Below are 21,432 nucleotides of genomic sequence, written 5' to 3'. Positions count from 1 at the left end.
GCCCGGAGGTGCGTGATATTATGGCGCCTAGTACATCTGGGCAGCCATTACAGATAACATTACAAGATATGGCTACTGTTATGACTGAAGTTTTGGCTAAGTTACCAGAACTAAGAGGCAAGCGTGATCACTCTGGGGTGAGAACAGAGTGCGCTGATAATTCTAGGGCCATGTCTGATACTGCGTCACAGCTTGCAGAGCATGAGGACGGAGAGCTTCATTCTGTAGGTGACGGTTCTGATCCAAGCAGATTGGATTCAGATATTTCAAATTTTAAATTTAAATTGGAAAACCTCCGTGTATTACTAGGGGAGGTCTTAGCGGCTCTTAACGATTGTAACACTGTTGCAATACCAGAGAAAATGTGTAGGTTGGATAAATACTTTGCGGGTACCGGCGAGTACTGACGTTTTTCCTATACCTAAGAGATTAACTGAAATTGTTACTAAGGAGTGGGATAGACCCGGTGTGCCGTTCTCACCCCCTCCAATATTTAGAAAGATGTTTCCAATAGACGCCACCACACGGGACTTATGGCAAACGGTCCCTAAGGTGGAGGGAGCAGTTTCTACTTTAGCTAAGCGCACCACTATCCCGGTGGAGGATAGCTGTGCTTTTTCAGATCCTATGGATAAAAAATTAGAGGGTTACCTTAAGAAAATGTTTGTTCAACAAGGTTTGATATTGCAACCCCTTGCATGCATCGCGCCGATTACGGCTGCGGCAGCATTTTGGATTGAGTCTCTGGAAGAGAACCTTAGTTCCGCTACGCTGGACGACATTACGGACAGGCTTAGAGTCCTTAAACTAGCTAATTCATTCGTTTCGGAGGCCGTAGTACATTTAACCAAACTTACGGCTAAGAATTCAGGATTCGCCATTCAGGCACGTAGGGCGCTGTGGCTAAAATCCTGGTCGGCTGATGTAACTTCTAAGTCCAAATTACTTAATATACCTTTCAAGGGGCAAACTTTATTTGGGCCCGGTTTGAAAGAAATTATCGCTGACATTACAGGAGGTAAGGGCCACGCTCTACCTCAAGACAAAGCCAAAGCTAAGGCTAGACAGTCTAATTTTCGTCCCTTTCGGAATTTCAAAGCAGGTGCAGCATCAACTTCCACTGCACCAAAACAGGAAGGAGCTGTTGCTCGTTACAGACAAGGCTGGAAACCTAACCAGTCCTGGAATAAGGGCAAGCAGGCCAGAAAACCTGCTGCTGCCCCTAAGACAGCATGAACCGAGGGCCCCCGATCCGGGACCGGATCTAGTGGGGGGCAGACTCTCTCTCTTCGCCCAGGCTTGGGCAAGAGATGTCCAGGATCCCTGGGCGCTAGAGATCATATCTCAGGGATACCTTCTAGACTTCAAATTATCTCCCCCACGAGGGAGATTTCATCTGTCAAGGTTGTCAACAAACCAAATAAAGAAAGACGCGTTTCTACGCTGTGTACAAGATCTATTATTAATGGGAGTGATCCATCCGGTTCCGCGGTCGGAACAAGGACAAGGGTTTTACTCAAACCTGTTTGTGATTCCCAAAAAAGAGGGAACTTTCAGGCCAATCTTGGATTTAAAGATCCTAAACAAATTCCTAAGAGTTCCATCGTTCAAAATGGAAACTATTCGGACAATCTTACCCATGATCCAAAAGGGTCAGTACATGACCACAGTGGATTTAAAGGATGCTTACCTTCACATACCGATTCACAAAGATCATTACCGGTATCTAAGGTTTGCCTTCTTAGACAGGCATTACCAGTTTGTAGCTCTTCCATTCGGATTGGCTACGGCTCCAAGAATCTTCACAAAGGTTCTGGGTGCCCTTCTGGCGGTTCTGAGACCGCGAGGAATTTCGGTAGCTCCGTACCTAGACGACATTCTGATACAAGCTTCAAGCTTTCAAACTGCCAAGTCTCATACAGAGTTAGTTCTGGCATTTCTAAGGTCGCATGGATGGAAAGTGAACGAAAAGAAGAGTTCTCTCTTGCCTCTCACAAGGGTTCCATTTTTGGGGACTCTTATAGATTCCGTAGAAATGAAGATTTATCTGACAGAAGACAGATTAACAAAGCTTCTAAATGCATGCCGTGTCCTTCATTCCATTCAACTCCCGTCAGTAGCTCAATGCATGGAGGTGATCGGCTTAATGGTAGCAGCAATGGACATAGTTCCCTTTGCACGCCTACATCTCAGACCGCTGCAATTGTGCATGCTGAGTCAGTGGAATGGGGACTACTCAGATTTGTCCCCCACTCTGAATCTGGATCAAGAGACCAGAAACTCTCTTCTATGGTGGCTTTCTCGGCCACATCTGTCCAGGGGGATGCCTTTCAGCAGGCCGGACTGGACAATTGTAACAACAGACGCCAGCCTTCTAGGTTGGGGCGCTGTCTGGAATTCTCTGAAGGCTCAGGGACAATGGAGTCAGGAGGAAAGTCTCCTGCCAATAAACATTCTGGAATTGAGAGCAGTTCTCAATGCCCTTCTAGCTTGGCCCCAGTTAAAGACTCGGGGGTTCATCAGGTTTCAGTCGGACAACATCACGACTGTAGCTTACATCAACCATCAGGGAGGGACAAGAAGCTCCCTAGCAATGATAGAAGTATCAAAGATAATTCGCTGGGCAGAGTCTCACTCTTGCCACCTGTCAGCAATCCACATCCCGGGAGTGGAGAACTGGGAGGCGGATTTCTTGAGTCGCCAGACTCTTCATCCGGGGGAGTGGGAACTTCATCCGGAGGTCTTTGCCCAAATACTTCGACGTTGGGGCAAACCAGAGATAGATCTCATGGCGTCTCGCCAGAACGCCAAACTTCCTCGCTACGGATCCAGATCCAGGGATCCGGGAGCGGTTCTGATAGATGCTTTGACAGCACCTTGGAACTTCAGGATGGCTTATGTGTTTCCACCCTTCCCGCTGCTTCCTCGATTGATTGCCAAAATCAAACAGGAGAGAGCATCAGTGATTCTAATAGCGCCTGCATGGCCGCGCAGGACTTGGTATGCAGATCTAGTGGACATGTCATCCTGTCCGCCGTGGTCTCTACCTCTAAGACAGGACCTTCTGATTCAGGGTCCATTCAAACATCAAAGTCTAACTTCTCTGAAGCTGACTGCTTGGAAATTGAACGCTTGATTTTATCAAAACGTGGGTTTTCTGAGTCGGTTATTGATACCCTGATACAGGCTAGGAAGCCTGTTACCAGAAAGATTTACCATAAAATATGGCGTAAATACCTATACTGGTGTGAATCCAAAGATTACTCCTGGAGTAAGGTTAGGATTCCTAGGATATTGTCTTTTCTACAAGAAGGTTTAGAAAAGGGTTTATCGGCTAGCTCATTAAAGGGACAGATCTCAGCTCTGTCCATCTTGTTACACAGGCGTCTGTCAGAAAATTCAGACATCCAGGCCTTTTGTCAGGCTTTAGCTAGGATCAAGCCTGTGTTTAAAACTGTTGCTCCGCCATGGAGTTTAAACTTAGTTCTTAACGTTTTACAGGGTGTTCCGTTTGAACCCCTTCATTCCATTGATATAAGATTGTTATCTTGGAAAGTTCTATTTTTAATGGCTATTTCCTCGGCTCGAAGAGTCTCTGAGTTATCAGCCCTTCATTGTGATTCTCCTTACCTGATCTTTCACTCAGACAAGGTAGTTCTGCGTACTAAACCTGGGTTCTTACCTAAGGTTGTCTCTAACAGGAATATCAATCAAGAGATTGTTGTTCCCTCCTTGTGTCCAAATCCTTCTTCAAAGAAGGAACGTCTTCTACACAATCTGGATGTAGTTCGTGCCCTCAAGTTCTACTTGCAGGCAACTAAAGATTTTCGCCAAACTTCTTCCCTGTTTGTCGTTTATTCTGGACAGAGGAGAGGTCAAAAAGCTTCTGCTACCTCTCTCTCTTTTTGGCTTCGTAGCATAATACGTTTAGCCTATGAGACTGCTGGACAGCAGCCTCCTGAAAGAATTACAGGTCACTCCACTAGAGCTGTGGCTTCCACTTGGGCCTTTAAGAATGAGGCCTCTGTTGAACAGATTTGCAAGGCTGCAACTTGGTCTTCGCTTCATACTTTTTCCAAATTTTACAAATTTGACACTTTTGCTTCTTCGGAGGCTATTTTTGGGAGAAAGGTTCTTCAGGCAGTGGTTCCTTCTGTATAATGAGCCTGCCTATCCCTCCCGTCATCCGTGTACTTTTGCTTTGGTATTGGTATCCCAGAAGTAATGATGACCCGTGGACTGATCACACATAACAGAAGAAAACATAATTTATGCTTACCTGATAAATTCCTTTCTTCTGTTGTGTGATCAGTCCACGGCCCGCCCTGTTTTTTAAGGCAGGTACATATTTTTTAAATTATAATTCAGTCACCACTACACCCTTGGCTTCTCCTTTCTCGTTGGTCTTTGGTCGAATGACTGGAGGTGACGTAGAGGGGAGGAGCTATATAGCAACTCTGCTGGGTGAATCCTCTTGCACTTCCTGTAGGGGAGCAGATAATATCCCAGAAGTAATGATGACCCGTGGACTGATCACACAACAGAAGAAAGGAATTTATCAGGTAAGCATAAATTATGTTTTTTAAGGTTTATTTGTGTATATTAATGCTCTGATTTTGTGTTTTGAAGCCACAACCTAATAAAATGGGTTGAGCTTGTAAGTATAATATGATCTTATTACTGTATCACATTGTGTACTTATACCTGCTTCTTTATCTTATATCTGTCAATAAAACAATCACCAGTACTTGGAGAGAACAATGGAAAATCAACATTTTATTACCTTATCTCTGCTATATCCCACTAGGAGTGTAATTTCTTCTGCTGGCTGTGTTTACAAAGCTTATCTATAGCTTGGACCTGCGGCCACAAACTTTTAGAATAGGTGGGGATACCACATGCTAAATCAACTATTTCAAATGCCAATATAACGGTAAAGGAGCTACTTGTAAACAATTTAATACACTCCAGCAGGTAAAGTGGATCATTGGGAAGAAATTAAAGGGGAGAAAATTTTTGAGTAAACTGTCCCTTTAGTTAAAGAAAAAGCAATGCACATGAGTGAGCCAATCACACAAGGCTTCTATGTGCAGCATCCAATCAGCAGCTACTGAGCATATCTAGATATGCTTTTCAGCAAAGAATATCAAGAGAATAAAGCAAATGAGATAATAGAAGTAAATTAGAAAGATGTTTAAAATTGCATTCTCTTTCTAAATCATGAAAGATAAAATGTGGGTTTCATGTCCCTTTAAACACACAGCAGTGCTGGGTTCTATAGTCTTAAAATGACATGCTTTATCAAATTAGAGCGTGTCATTTCTCAACTATTATGGTCCTTTAAACATTTTATTAGGAATTCAGTTTGAGTTTAATGTCTCGTTAAGACAGTCAACAGGTAATGCATATTTCATTCTAAGCAGATATTTCCTTTAATTCCAATATTGCTGCCAAAAAAAGTTGTTGTTTTTTTGTTTTACCCCAAATAAAAAAATGTTTGAATGCTACATGTAAACAATGCAAAGCCAAAAGGAAAGATAAGAATATGTATCTGACAAATTTCCTGAATGTCTGACACTTTTAACTGAATTGTATAGGTTTCCGGATTGTGTGAAATACGCTGACTGCTCAACTGTATTATCCAAACACAATGATTACTGGATATTTGAAGGGACAGGAAAGGAGACTTGTTATAAAAGTGTGTGTTTACCAGTTGCTGTACACTGTGAGTGTGGGCACGTGTCTGTGTGATAGTCCATGAATGTGAATACGTGGCTATCAATGCCAAACTAAACAGACAAAAAAAAATGTACCTCATATTAAGGCATATCTACAAGAGCAAGTATTCGTGTTTATATTCATGGGCCCATGTTTATATATAAAATACCCATATAGTTTTGGATGATAGGGAGATTCATGTTTCCATATGTGCCACATATAAACAGCAATTGCTCATTCTATAGTCAAAGAATGTTCACCACACTTGAACCTAGTGGCATTATGGTGCTCTACACACACTGACCCTGATTGGTAGGTATGCTGTATCCACAGAGCATGCTTACTAATAAGAGCTGGCATAGGCAGAGAAGTCGGCTGCATACAATATGAATCTGAACTCTTTGTATACTTGGCCTATAGCATCAACATACGAATGACATGATATTTAAAGTGAAGGTAAACTTTGATGAATGAACGCCCATTTTTTAAAAATACTATTAAAAACAGGGACACTTTCATTCATCAAAGTTTACAAAGCATCCGTTTTGATTAAAAACTTACCTCTTCTTTGCACAGCCAGAGCAGCTTTTTTTATCCCACAAATCGGCAATGACTAATCCAGCTTCCTCCAATCACGGCTTTCCCCCCAGGGTAGTCATTGCCTGAGGCCATGCTGTGATTGGAGGAAGCTGGATTAGTCATTGATGACGTGTGAAGAGAGGATCTCCGGGTGGAGGAAGCTGTTCTGGCTGTGAAAAAAACAAAGGTAAGTTTTTTATCAAAACGGCTGCCTTCTAAACTTTGATGAATGAAAGTGCCCCTGTTTCTTTCTTGACATGAGTCCATGGATCATCTAATTACTATTGGGAATATTACTCCTGTCCAGCAGGAGGCGGCAAAGAGCACCACAGCAAAGCTGTTAAATATCACCTACCTTCCCTCCAACCCCAGTCATTCTCTTTGCCTGTGTTAGAGCAAGGAAGTGGTAAAGTTAGGTTTTAGAAAAGATTCTTCAATCAAGATTTTATTATTTTTTAAGTAGTGCAAGATTGTGCTGCTTTGTCCTAGGGTGTGGCCGTAGTCCATATCAGTCTCTTCAGTAGAGCAGTGGTGGCTTTCAAGCAATGGGAACTTGTGGGACATAATTCTCATTGCGCCTCCCATGTAGTTAATGGTGCCCTAATACTGAAAGCCTGAGTAAGATTACTCCGTCTTTATCTATTTTTCCACAGGTACATGTGAGGGAGAAGTCCTCTCAAACCTTGTGAGCTGCCTTGCTGCCTGGCAGATTTATGAGGTAAGAGATGACTTTATTTTTTCTTGGAAAACACAGGAAAAAGTGGGCACTTTATTCACTAAGGAACACACAAATTTCTCCTATATATTTGGGGGAACATATAAAGGCAGTATTGTTATGGCAGGCACTGGGGCTGAGGAGGTTAATTAAGGATCATTTTGATGTGGTTTCACGTCTCCCGGCGGCTTGACTTTAAAATATGCCGACTGGGAGGTTAATTTTTTAGACGCCCACAATGGGCGGGGCTAACAGGCAGCAGTTTGCTGTTGCGCGCCATTTTCCCCTTCACTTCCTGTGACCGGAGGGTGCTATAGGTCGTAAAGGTTCTTCAAGCAGTGGTGCCTTCTGTTTAGGTTCCCTGTCTTGTCCCTCCCTTACCATATGTGTACTCTAGCTTGGGTATTGATCCCCAATAGTAATTAGATGATCCGTGGACTCATCGTGTCAAGACATTACTCAAGCCGCTGTGGGGAAAGCCTGATGTACTGTAATTTCCCAACTACACTATTTTTTAGGGGCTTGAAGGGGATGCCCCGCCGACCCTCTGGCATCCACCCCAAGTTATATAGTTAAAATCAGAAATGAGATAAATCACTTTAGGAGGTCTCATAACATCTTGTAGCACGGCAGCAAGATCCGACACAACTTCCTTGTCAGAATCTGCTCCCTCTGAGTGCGCATGTTGCTGATTGACATAATCGCATTCTACACATTATGTCATACAGAGCATGCACACTCAGAGGGATCAGATTCTGACAAAGGAGCAGAATCTGATAGAACACTGGCATCAAATTGATACAAATAATGATAATAAAAAGGCACAATATAACAAAATAAAAAGGCACAATATTTCAAAAAGTGCGTGTACAAGTAGAACACATAAAGATATAATGGGTAATTAAAAGACCAATACAGACTTCACTTTATAATCACAGGAGCGTTATAAAGCTCTAGAAAATGTTCACAGATTATCAGCGAGTAATGGCATTTGCGAGCGAGGTACGTTTCAGTGAATGTCTTTGTTGGTGGACAGAGTCCCTCTGCTGTTCACAGCAAATAAATGTGTGTGTGCTCAGTGAGATTGAACGGTAGCTCAAGCTCTGTGGTCCGGTTGATAGGAATTGTAAGTCACATGCCCTGCATCCGACCAATCAGAGGAAGTCTTTCACAGACTGAAAATTTTGGTTTAAGTTTTTGCAGATGTCGTGGAAAGTGGATCCAAACTTCGAAAGTATAGTGAGAGCCACAACGGGCTAGATGGATATATTCTGGCTCCCGTTGAGCTCACTATGGGTGAATCAATGATCGAACAATCAAAGCGGTGTATATTATAGGATGAATAGGAGTGCTTCAACAGGAATTAGACACATGTAGTTCACTTGTATTATACCAAGTGACCAATGCACCTGTCCTGCATCCCTAAATACTTACACCAAATATGTTTGTAAGCAAATTTACGCGTTTCAGCCTGAGTGGCCTTTATCAAGTATGTGTTTATCTGGATAAATTCATGGGCCCATGCTTGTATATAATATATCCATATTTTTGGATGATTGGGAGAATCATGTTTCCATAAGCAGCAATTACTCATTCTAGAGTCAAAGAATGTTCACCTCACTTGAACCTAGTGGCATTATAGTGCCCTACACACACTGACCCCGATTGGTAGGTATGGTGTATCCACAGAGCATGCTTACTAATAAAAGCTGGCATAGGCAAAGATGTCAGCTGCATACAATATGAATCTGAACTCTTGGCCTAAACGAATGACATTAACTTTAATAAATCTGCACAACCATAAGTGCAGCAGTATGTATATGTGTGTGTGTGTATGTATGTATGATGTGTGTGTGTGTGTGTATATATGTGTGTATATATATATATATATGTGTGTGTGTGTGTATATATGTGTGTATATATGTGTGTATGTATATATATATATATACATACATACATACATACATACAGTATATGTGCGTGTGTTACCGGTAAATGCAGATATCTGGGTAATACTAGGAAAAGCTTGATGTACTGTAATTCCCCAATCTACACCTTTTTTTTTGTGCTCCGCCTGGGGGGTTTGAGAGGGGGCGCCCCACCGATCCTCTGGCATCCACCCCAAGTGAACCTTGGGAAATGAGGTTTACAAGGGGAACTTTCGTTGCCCTTGAACCCCACCAGGCAGAGGCAAAAAAAGATAGTGAAGATAGGGGAATTACAGTGCATTACATACTGTATATGTTTTATGCAGTGACTCCGCACTCTGAGGTGATTTTTTTGATCATATATCCGGCTTTACCTACAACCGATTGGGTAATGTCCATTTTACCGGGGTAATGCTAGGATTACCCAATATTAGACTTTACCCCCAATGTATGTATGTATGTATGTATGTGTATATATATATATATATATTTGTGTGTATGTGTTCTCTTAGTGCCTTAAATGGACAGTTTATTCAAAAATGCTCTCCCCTTTAATTTGTTCCCAATTATCCACTTTACCTGCTGGGGCGTATTAAATTGTTTACAAGTATTACCTTTGCCCTTATATTTGCATTTTAACTAGTTGCTTTACCCCATAGTATCCCCACCTATTTTGAAAGCTTTTGGCCTTAGGTACAAGCTATAGATAAGCTGTGTAAACACAGCCAGCAGATAAAATTACACTCCCAGTGGGGTATAGAAGATATAAGGTAATAATACAATTATAATTTTCCATTGTTCTCTCCAAGTATTGGTCTTTGGTTTATAGACAGATATAAGATAAAGAAGCATGTATATGTACACAATGTGATAAAGTAATGATATCTGATTTATACCTATAATCTCAACCCATTGTATTAGGTTGTGGCTTCAAAACACAAAATCAGCCAGTTCATATGCATAAATAAACCTTAAAAAGCAAATTCTTATACGTTTTATACTCTACAGTTGGTAACTAAAGTAATTGGAAACACATTAAGGGAAAACTATTTTACAGTATACTGTCCCTTTAATTAGTCATTTTTGGCATACAATTGTATAGATCTAGTCAGACTAGGGTGCAGACTATATGCCTGTTGCTGCTGGCTGTTTGTCATGTAGACTTTGAAAATGAAACTGCGAGTTATTTGCTTTCAGCGTGAATAGGTTAATAACCTGTCTTACTCATCCAGTTGTTTTGTTTCTTATTGGCTCCCAGTAGAATTGAAGCCTGGAAGTGTGAAAGTCTTTCCTGCAGTCTGCTCCAGCTTGTGCTGTGTATCAGCCGTCATTAGCTTAGCATTCTGACTCTGAGGCAAAAGAGAGACAGAGCGAAATCTCCACCCAAAACTTGTTGTGACACATCTGTTTCACATTGTGAGGCTGGTATTCTGCAGCAGCCAGCCCCCTCCTCTCCGGTAACTTTTTTTTCCCTTTTTCCTCTAAAAGAAAAGGAAGGTTAAAGCTGCTGATAGAAAACTCATAACGAGGTTTTGTCTTTCGGTTTCATTGTTCTGCTTTTTGCTCTCACTCCCTGGGATTTGCTGATGGACACAGAGGCAGAAGGTAAGTTGTGCCGTGTGTTTGTGAGTAGGACTTAAACAATAATAAATGTGGTTTCCCTGTTTTCTAGCAGAATGTATTGGTCTACTCGCAGCCTTTTTCTTTTGGTCTCAGTTTCCTGGGGATAAATCGTGAAGGCTGTTTACTTTTTTGGGGGGCGGGGAGGTTATGGCTTCACGCTTATAGAGGGTAGACAGTATGGACTATGGAGTGGGAAGCCCAGGGAAATGATTGAACTGTCTTTCTATTTATCCAAACTGTTGTGAAATGCTCTTTATAACGACAGCAGTGTTAGCAAGAAGAGCTGCGCCTGCAGTTTGTGCAGCAGGAGTCAGATTTAGGGATTTTCCTGGATTGTTTCGTGCCTAGCACTATGGATGACACAAGCTTTTGTTTTCTAGTAACCATCGATTTGCCACGTATTGATCCTTTATTGTAACCACCCAGATGATTGACAGGCTGTTCCCATCAGTAGAGTAAAATGGGCTTGTTAGTGAGTGTGATAAACGGTGTGCGACAACCTAGTGACAGTTATGTAAAGTTCTGTATTATGGTGCCAGGGACACTCCCAGTGATGTCTTGCTGCTCGCCCACAATGCTTTTCACAATAGAACTATGGGGATTGGAAGACTTTGGAATGTAGTTACAAGTGAATATTAAAGGAACATTGGACTAAAAAATAAATGTCCCATACATGTTTAAGCTAGGGTGATACCTTGTTTTTATGTTTGTCTGTTTTTTTAATCTTTGGCATTTTTTAGTTTTGATTCAGCCATGTTATGCAGCAATTGCATAGGTCAGTGCAAAGATTTGTTTTAATCTAGCTCTAATTGGTCACATCCCAGCAGAGAAGGATAGGATTTTCATTGGTAGTATCCCAGTAGTGCCTTTATGCTGGTATGCTTCCTAACATAATATACTGAAGCAAATTTGATAATAGCTAATTGGAAAGTTATTTAAAATTGCATGTTTTATCTGAATCAAAGTACAAATTAATATAAATTGATGACATTCTAATTTGTGCATCAGGCATTGAAAAATTGCCTAATATTGGCTTAAATTTTAGCTGGGTGGTCTGTAAACTCAACCGGGTGGTCAGTAAAATCAGTCGGGTGGTGTGCCCATTAAATAGGTCCTGCGGAGAACACCATGCATTACCGTTACATATTATTTCACATGAAAGCTAAGTGATTATGTACAAAAGTGACAAAGCACACATGCCGAGTTATTGGTGTAAATTCACCTTTCCATGAGCACAAGGTGTGTACTCTACAGGTTCATCCAGGATATGGACCTTGTACAAAGCCACTCCTTGTGCCATATGTTTCAGTTTCTCTGTGTAGTTGTCATTTAGAGAATACAGACTGATTTGATTTGGTCACTGTAATATATCTTTGTAACATGATATTTTTATGTAATGTTGAAAGGCTTGAGCCTTAATAATCAGATGGGCTTCTACATTTGAAATAGTTTTGTTAGTCCCTGCAATATGATACATGGTGTATATTGTGAGTATGCACTCTCCACTCTTTCTTTTGTTTAGAGCCGTGTTTCTCAATTCCTGTCCTCTGGAACCCCTAACAGGGCACATTTTCATGATATCAGAACCAAGAGCACAGGTGACAATAATCAACTGATCAGTAACCATGGTTAGTTACCCACGCTCACTCAGCTGATTATTTCACCTGTGCTCTGATTAAAATATGAAAAACTGGCCTGTTAAAGGGACATGAAACTCAATGTTTTTATTTTATTGATTTAGCAACAAGTCTAAACAACTTGGCAATTTACTTATGTTATCAAATTAGCTTAATCCTCTTGGTATCCTTTGTTGAAGGAGCAGCAATGCACTACTGGGAGCTAGGTAAACACATCCAGTGTGCCAATGAGAAGAGGCATATATGTGCAACTACCAATCAGCAGCTAGCTCCCAGTCGTGCATTGCTGCTCCTGAGCTTACCTAGGTATCCTTTTCATCAAAGGATACCAAGAGAACAAAGCAAATTAGATAAAAGTAAATTGGAAACTTTGAACAATGAAATAATGAAATGTGGGTTTCATGTCTCTTTTAAGGGTCCCAACGACTGGAATTGAGAAACACTAGTTTAGAGCATTTTAATTATTAATTGCGCTCATTGTCTTTAACCTGTGCTAAGATGTTAAGCACATAGATTCATTCACCTGTCGTGCTCTGATGGTATTGGCTATAAAGTAAAAGCCATCAAGCGAATCAAGGGTTTCCTACAAGTGTATGCTCCAACCTCAACTATATCTGTTGGTAAACACAAACTAAGAGAAGAGGATTTATTTAAACACATATTTTATTTTTGGAGTAGAATGCCCTTTACCTTTTGGACTAGTGGGGATAGTTCTTGTTATGCTACAGAATAAATGATGCTAACTACTATTGCCAGTATTTTATCAGCATTGTAGAAACAATATTAAATAATTTACATGTTTGACCTGAAACTGTGTATTTGTCACCTGTCGACCTATTGGTGTTTTATTCATAAAGTGATTTCTTATTTCTTGCTTCTCTTCATTTTGTAATGTTTGTTCATATACCTCAAGAACTGTGTGTAATAAATATATTGTGCAAAATAGGGATTCCCATCTTAATCCTTTGGCTACCAGAGACAGGGCATTATTCAGAGGCTTTTTTTTTATTTTAATAGCCGTTGTCAGAGAAGACGTAAAAGTTAACCTTTATTGGGCTCAGCGTGTAGAGTAAGTTATGAGAGAAGTAAGAGAACACCGATTTACTTTTTCCAGCCAGGTGGCATTATCCAGCAGTTGGGAGGAGGCAATGCTTTGCAATATTCTTATTATTTATATACAGAACTGACAGTGTTCTGTATGCATGCACGGCTATTGGTTTAGAGGTGCAAGTGTCACCTCATTGTTAGAAGCGCGCAGTGCCATGGGTGACCGGAGCAGCTGAGTTTATCGATGTGCAACCGCACATTCAGGGTGAGGTTATCGCCCTTTTTTTTTTAAAAATATCTAATCACTTAAAGGGATAGGAAACCCCCATTTTCTCCCTATTATTAATATAGAACATACAATTTTAAACAACTTTCCAATTTACTTCTATTATCAAATTTGCCTTATTCTATTGTTATTCTTTGCTGAAGGAACAGCATTGCACTACTGGCAGCTAGATCAACACATTTAGTTAGCCAATCATAAAAGACAAATGTGTGCAGGCACCAATCAGCAGCAGCTCCTACTAGTGTATGATTTGTTTTCAACAAAGGATACCAATAGAACAAAGCACATTTGAAAATAGAAGTGAATTTAAAAGTGTCTTACAATTACTTGCTGTATCTGAATCATACAAGTTTAATTTTGACTTTTCTATCCCTTTAAAGGGACAGTCAAGTCAAAATAAACTTTTATGATTCAGAAAAAGATTGCAGTTTTAAGACACTTTCCAATTTACTTCCATTATCAAGTTTTGCTCTGTCTTGTTATATACACACTTTCTGTGGAACAAGACCCTACTGGGCATGTGCACAAACTCACAGGAAATACTTATACTAGTCTGCGATTGGCTGAAGTTTGTCACATGATGCAAGGGGCCGAAAAATGGGAGAAAAAATAAATTTGTCAGAAAAAAATCTACTGCTTTTTGAAAATTCAGAGTAGGTGTTAAATCATTAGAAATAAAAAAGAGGGCGCCACATTGCGTGATATTGTTGGCTGAAAGTCCAAATGGGTAATTATTATCGTCGCTTACCGGAGAACGATGCACCGTATTGTAACCGGTGCTGACAGGCAGGCTAACACTTTCAGTGGTTAGCACACTGGGTGGCCTCCGGCAGGTTGTACACAGCTGGTACTCAGCGTTCACTTGATTGGTGTGCGTCTATGCAGCTAGCGAGTCAGACACTGTGGTGGATCAGACAATTTCAAACCTTTGTCAGGGAGGAAGCACTGCAGTAGATCGAACACTTTGACACCTTAACCAGGAAGGCTCGAAAGAGAACAGAGGACAACTTCCGTATATAAAATAAATGAATTTTATTCCATACAAACTGCTACGCGTTTCTAGACCTACACCGGTCTTTTCATCAGGCATACAAACAATGGATACAAATTTCTTAAAATAACAATCTTATATACAATTAAAAACGGAAGTTGTCATAGTTTTCAGCAACAACCAATGGGCTGAAGATGGATACTCTGTATCCCATTTGTGCTAATTAGGCTTGGTCACCTGTAAACATCATTAACCTTTGCATTATAAATCCTAAAAAACCCATAAGTATAAATGAATGAAAATAAAACAATTTCTACAACAGTTTAAAGGGTCTCATCACAATCTGCTACAATTATCGCTAATGTGTTGGAGTCAACCTACATAAACATTTGCAATATAGTGTGTGATTCGCATATCTAAATGAAAGATAAATAAAAAGTAAAACAATTTCTAACAAATTAGGACAATTTAAAAGGTCTCATCACAATTTGCTACAATTAACACTGAAGTGTTGGAGTAAGCCTCCATAAACATTTGCAATAAAATGTGTGATTCGCATATCTAAATGAAAGATAAATAGTATATGATTTTGTTTGGACCGAGTTTATCTTCGTATCAACCATGAGTTAAATTGAAATTTAAAATTGTAAAACAACCACTGACTGAATGACTCATGTTTAATCACTTCAGGAGTGTTTTGCTTTAGTCTTATTCTGAAACAATAATAATAATAACATAACATAAAAAGAGCTGATGTATGTGTAAGTGTATGTAAAAGGTGTGATGTGTGTTATATCTAAATTAGAAATGTTATTTTAAACAAACAAATGCAGTGATGTGTATGTGTATATGTGTAAGTGAAGAGTATACCCAACTAAAATTGGTTTTTTGAATGGTGTATAGAAAAAGGCGATTACCAATATTGTAATATATAGATCGTGTTCTATTAATTCAACATTCGATTTTGTATGATACACTCAATCTTATAGTGTAATGAAATTAATAACTAAAATGTAGTGACCCCCAACTGTGGATGGTAATACACAGAGGTTTTTTGGATGCAACTGCTATAAAATGAACAACCATGTTCATAAAACAACTAGTGTTTCATAAAAAAACTAGTATTTTTATTTTTATGTATGTATATAATCGAAACACATCTTTAGTGAATGGTTATATCGTCGACCATTCATTGTTTTGCTTATTTTATTATTTGGTTGAATTTAATCCTATGATGTCTAAACTTTTGTGATCAAAGTCAGCGGATGAAAATCTCTTATGTTTCATTCTTTTATTTGGGGAATTAATTTTAATTGGTATTTACAAGTTTATAAAAATATAGTGTGTCTGATATGGCTAGTAAGCCGTAATTAAATCATTGTCTTTTTATTATGCACTTGTTAATTATGCAATTCTACTGCATTGAGTGGTCTTTTAAAATCCACTTTATTTTTTCTGATGGTAAATCCTAATGTTTGTTTAACGCTCAGATTTACCATCACTTTAAAGGGATACTGAACCCATTTTTTTTTCTTTCATGATTCAGATAGAGCATTCAATTTTAAAGTGAATGCCAATTTTCAACAATGAGTGCCCAGTTTTTAAAAAATACTTTTAAAAGCAGTGGCACTTTCACTGATGAAAGTTTACATTGCACCGGATTTGTAGAAATACTTACCTTTTACTTCTCCAAAACTGGATCGCCGATCCCCCCGCCTTCATCTTCCTGCTGTACAAACACAGCAATGACGAAACCGGCTTCCTCCAATCACAGCCGGGCATCACGAGATGGACGCTCTGGGGGTAAAGCCATGATTGGAGGAAGCCGGTTTTGTCATTTCTGACGTCAGTACAGAGGAACTGAGGCTGGGATCGGCGATCCGGTTTTGGAGAAGTAAAAGGTAAGTATTTCTACAAATCCGGTGCACTGTAAACTTTCATCAATGAAAGTGCCGCTGTTTTTAAAAGTATTTTTTTAAAAACCGGGCACTCATTGTTGAAAATTTACCATCACTTTAAGCAGCTTTCTAATTTACGCCTATTTAGCCACCAATCGGCAAGTGCTACCCAGGTGCTGAACCAAAGATGGGACGGCTCGTAAGCTTACATTTCTGCTTTTCAAATAAAGATACCAAAGAAAAATTGTTAATAGTTGTAAATTGGAAAGTTGCTTAAAATTGCCTGCTCTATCTGAATCATGCAATAAAAAATGGGTTCAGTATCCCTTTAAGCAATCCAAAGCACAAAAAAATTGCATAATGTTAACATAAAAAATGATAATTTGTGTAACAAGTTGATACACTGTACACTTACCCATAAAGGAGTCGGGCCATTTTTGGTTCAGAACCCTGGGTAGCGCTTGCTACATTTAGGCATTAATCAGCAAGCGCTACCCAGGTGCTGAACCAAAGATGGGCCAGCTTGTTAGCTTACATTTCTGCTTTTTCAAATAAAGATACAAAGAGAACAAAGAAAAAATGATAATAGGAGTAAAATAGAAAGTTACTAAAAATTGTGTGCTCTATCTGAATCATAAAAGAAAAAAATTTGGGTTCAGTATCCCTTTAAAGGGATATGCATATTACAAATATTCTTCTACTCAAAACTGAAAGAGAAAGTGTGCTCCAATGATGCATTATTAACCGTATCCCTTTAACCCTTTGAGTGCTAAGCACTTTTCCACCTGGGTGCTAAGCTTTTCTATATTTTTTTTTTTTTTAAATATTTATTTTTTAACTGAATTTTTTGTTTCAGATCCCCAAGACTTACACTGTTGGAATGGTTAGGTGATTACCTTTCCAACGGTGGGTCTTGGGGGTCTATAGCTGCTTAGATGCCTGAGATACAGGCTTCTAAGCAGCATGTCCCCTGCTTCTATACTTAACATTGTGAATTTTTAATAAAGTTGCACGGTGACGTCATCGTGCGTGATGTCACCGTGCATAACGTGAAACCCCGGCTATGCCTGTCACTATGCAGGCCCGATCGCCAGGGTAGGAGCGGGTGGGAGCCCCCAGATCTCCCTCAAGGCGGGAGAGTGCTAGTGACGGCTCTGAGCCATCGTTAGCGCTAGAGTGGGAAACTCTGTGACGGCTCAGAGCCCTCGTTAGCACTTAAGGGGTTAACGGTCCTTTAAATTGCTTCTCTGAGGAAGAAGGCGTTCTATAATCCATTTTGTGTGCAAGACCCAAATTATCCAATTCTGATAAAACTTCTGTGCATTTTGATTGTTTAGTGCTGCATAGCCTGTTTTAAGCGTTAGAAATATGAGGGAAAAAAACAATCTCTTTTGCAGCGCTGCTTTAAAGCAATGAACACTAACAATAGCCTCAGAAGACTTTTCAGCAAATAAATATGTAGGCTGCTATACAATTTTGAAGTGGCTATTCTGTCTGTGCTGTACATCCTCATTGGCCTGTGCTCACAGGACAGCTGTTACTTGTAGATGAGAGTCTTGGGAAACTACATTGTTTCAGTGTGTGATATTTTATGTTAATATAATCATAGTAGTCAAAATAATCTTTTTTGTTTGATACAGTTTGCTTCCCTCTGCTACACTAAATCCGCTTTTGCTGTTTTTAGAGAGCTGGAAAGTTTTATTGTAATAATGTCTGTAATGTTAATACTTATGTGTGAAAATCCTTGGCTGCCCAATTTATTTAGGATATTAACATATGATGGTCAATCATCTGTTCCACATTTTTTGACTTTTAAAATTATTTCAGACAGATACTTTGGTCAAACTGTTCAGGTTAGTTCCTTGAGGTTCAGTTGCAAAAAACAAGCAACAAACAAGGTGGTCTTGGCACTCAATAAAAACCATTATTTTAAATGTCCTTGTGTTGCTGGCATTGATTGTTTGTGAAACTGAGCGATGCTAGAATAAGTTTCTCTACAAAAGAGTTGAGTTTTTTTGGGAAATGATTTCAGTAATATAACTGCTTTATGATCTGAGACGTAATCTGATACATTTCTGGCTGATCATTCCAAGGGATGTGGTGCTGGAATTTTTCATTGCTGGAATGTGAGCTGTATGAACTGATGGTATCTTTACACAACTTAGTTATAGGACCGTTGTGTGGGTTTAGAGCTCAAATTAGTTTTAGTTAGCAGAGAATGGAGGTCTTATATTGCCTGTGCTTTATTCACTTTGATAATCAGAGTTTTAAGACATTGTTTCTGTCCAATGGAAGAAAAACAAAAAAAGAAAAACAAATAAAAATGCTTTCAGTAGTTTATTTTTTGATTAGTGGATAAAGTGAGTGTGAAATGGCACATTGTTTGTCAATGTTACAAATGCATTGCATTCAATAAAACTATTAAAAAGGAGTAGGACTGTGGAACTTTAAAGACCAAACGCAGCTTTCTTTAGCTGGTATCTGATGTAAAAATAGTATTTTAATAGCTTTGAACATTTCCTGTTGTGAAACACACTGATTCATCTTACTAGTATTCTGTATAAAAAACAAATAGCAGTTCTGAGTTTTCTTCCCGTGGAAATATACTTTGATATAGTGTGCATACTGCCATAATAACATTGACATTAACCCCTTAATGACAGATGTACCCTATACATCGCTGGTTTTTCTATGGAGGTGAAGTTTGCAATAGCGCGGTCTCACTGCCAGCAGCAGTCTTCATGAGTGAGGGAGGGTCTAATAGCGCTGTCTGGATGCTCACGGCAATACCTGTGCTATTATACCCAGAATGCGTTCACTGAAACATCATGGATAAAACTCCATTTTATTTATTGCATAGGTACAGCCTAGCTTTTAAAAATAGCTAAGATTTACAATCACTTTAAACCACTGGTTTTTGGCTTCATTTTGAGGATTTCTGAACTGGAGCACAGGTGAAATAATCAGCTGATTAGTAAACATGGTTATTTTATCTGCTCTCATCCAAGGTAATCCTGAAAATCTGACCTGATGGGGAGGACAGGTTTGAAAACCAGTGCTTTAAGCACACAAGTCCCCTCATACAATGTTTAATTAAAGGGCCACTAAAGTAAAAAGTGTCATGATTCAGATAAAGCGTGCAATTTAAAAAACAAACTTAACAATAGGTTTCAATGATCAAAATGTGCACATCATTTTTATATGCACGCTTTCTCAGGCTCTAGCTCCTAATGAGCATGTGCAAAATTGCACAGCTTATATGTATAAGCATTTTGTGATTGGCTGATGGCTGTCACACGATACAGGTGAGGGGAAATTGGATTAACTTTGAAAATTGCCAGAAAATATTCTACTGCTTAAGTGCTCATTTCAAATTAAAAGTAAGTATTATTGCAATGTCTTTTTCTTCATAAATGGAAAGAGTCCACAGCTGCATTCATTACTTTTGGGAATTCAGAACCTGGCCACCAGGAGAAGGCAAAGACACCCCAGCCAAAGGCGTAAATACCTCTCCCACTTCCCTCGTCCCACAGTCATTCTTTGCCTTTCGTCCCAGGAGGTTGGCAGAGAAGTGTCAGAAGTTTTGAGTCTCTTATGGAGGGTAGTACTCTTCGGCATGGGACAGGAGTTTTAAGTAATCCTGTCACTCTCTCAGTGAGAGCATGGACGAAAGTTAGAGTCCGGAGATGCAGGGAGAGTCTTTCTGCGAACCCATCCCGACTCATATTAACAGATCCACAAGCAGTCAGCGTTGATGAGTTTTGTTGCCTGCTTTCTTCTCTCAAGTCCATGGCAGAGGCGATGCTACTATCTGTCACACTTGAAGGGCCGTGTTCCTGTTCCACGGCGTAGATTCCGGTAAGATTGTTTCATTTTACTTTCGTTATGATTGTATTGTAATACAAATGTTTTCCAGAGAGGCTCTCACCTTGCGGGATTAACTATAATTCAGGGTCTCAGTGAGGCTCCTTTCGTATATATCATGGAATCAAGGGTTAATATCTTCTGAGGGGGGTTATTGAACGGGGGGGGGGGGGTTTAAACATGTTTATGTGATTCAACCTACTTATCTGTAGTGTTGCTTAGGCTCATGGATTTTGGAACATAACGGCCTTTGGAAGTCACACAGCCTTTACGATTGAGCGGACTGCACGGTGTACCTGGTGACTGGGCGTGGTCATGTTTTGGCTCTCCATTATCGCATTCTTGACCATGTGGCGACGGAAGAATTCTGGTCCGCTGGTGTTTGGTTCATAGGAGGTGGTAAGTGCCCCAGCCATTGTGGGTGTCAGGTGCCGTTTACATTTTCTTATTTGGTCCGGTTTTTTGTATTCAGTATCCCTGTTATGGAGGATTCTGACATTGTGGAGACGGACGTCTCTGCGTCAGATTCTGTTTCTTGTTAAGAATACGAATTGGCCTGGGTGATGCCCTCCAGTTATGTTCCGAATGCCATTTTAGAGTGCTCAATTCCTCAGGATCGGGGAATCAAGGGGCCGCTGAGCCGTCTGCCTCTGGGGGTCCAGTTCCCCGAGTGGCGAGTTCCCTACCACCAACTCTTACTATGCATGCAGGTAACCCAGATTTTACTTATCCTTTTCTGGAAGGTGGCTTGTTCCCTCCGAAGCTGATGGCATGTATTCACATGTACATAATCATGACTTTGGCGCATCTGCAACTACCAAAAGTGTGTATTCGATATTGTATGTGCTCCATTAGCCGGGGCTCCTTAGGCATGGGATGGCCTACTTATCTCTCTGGGGGAACGACTGTCCCCAAGGCTTCAAGGGGTCAACCTTCGGGGCATGGGTTGTCTTCTGCTCCGGCGAAGGTATGCTGTGCCTTCCGTTATAGACTGGCGCACCCTCGTGTCCTACTGAGGCACATTTTGGCGTTCTTGGAGGATCCCATCCTTAATGGATATGTGGATTCTCAGTCTTCCCCTTCGAAAGGCTTGCAGGCTTAGGTATAAGAGGATGAAGTAATCTTCTTATAGCTTTGTTTTTTGAG

At 40.0% G+C, this 21,432-nt stretch overlaps 1 protein-coding gene across 2 annotated transcripts in view; it reads left to right on the top strand.

Moving 5' to 3' along the window:
- Positions 1-21,432, top strand: part of PLXNB2 (plexin B2) — a gene marked incomplete in the record, with an annotated part of 627,297 nt that overhangs the window by 193,221 nt on the left and 412,644 nt on the right. Inside the window, 1 exon segment of one of the 2 annotated variants that reach the window (XM_053716645.1) lies at positions 10,147-10,545. 2 annotated transcript variants of the gene reach the window in all.

This window comes from Bombina bombina, chromosome 6 (genome assembly GCF_027579735.1).
Source record: "Bombina bombina isolate aBomBom1 chromosome 6, aBomBom1.pri, whole genome shotgun sequence".
NCBI lineage: Eukaryota > Metazoa > Chordata > Amphibia > Anura > Bombinatoridae > Bombina > Bombina bombina.
The sequence above is the reverse complement of the archived record's forward strand: the minus strand, read 5'-3'. Positions and strand labels throughout refer to the sequence as shown.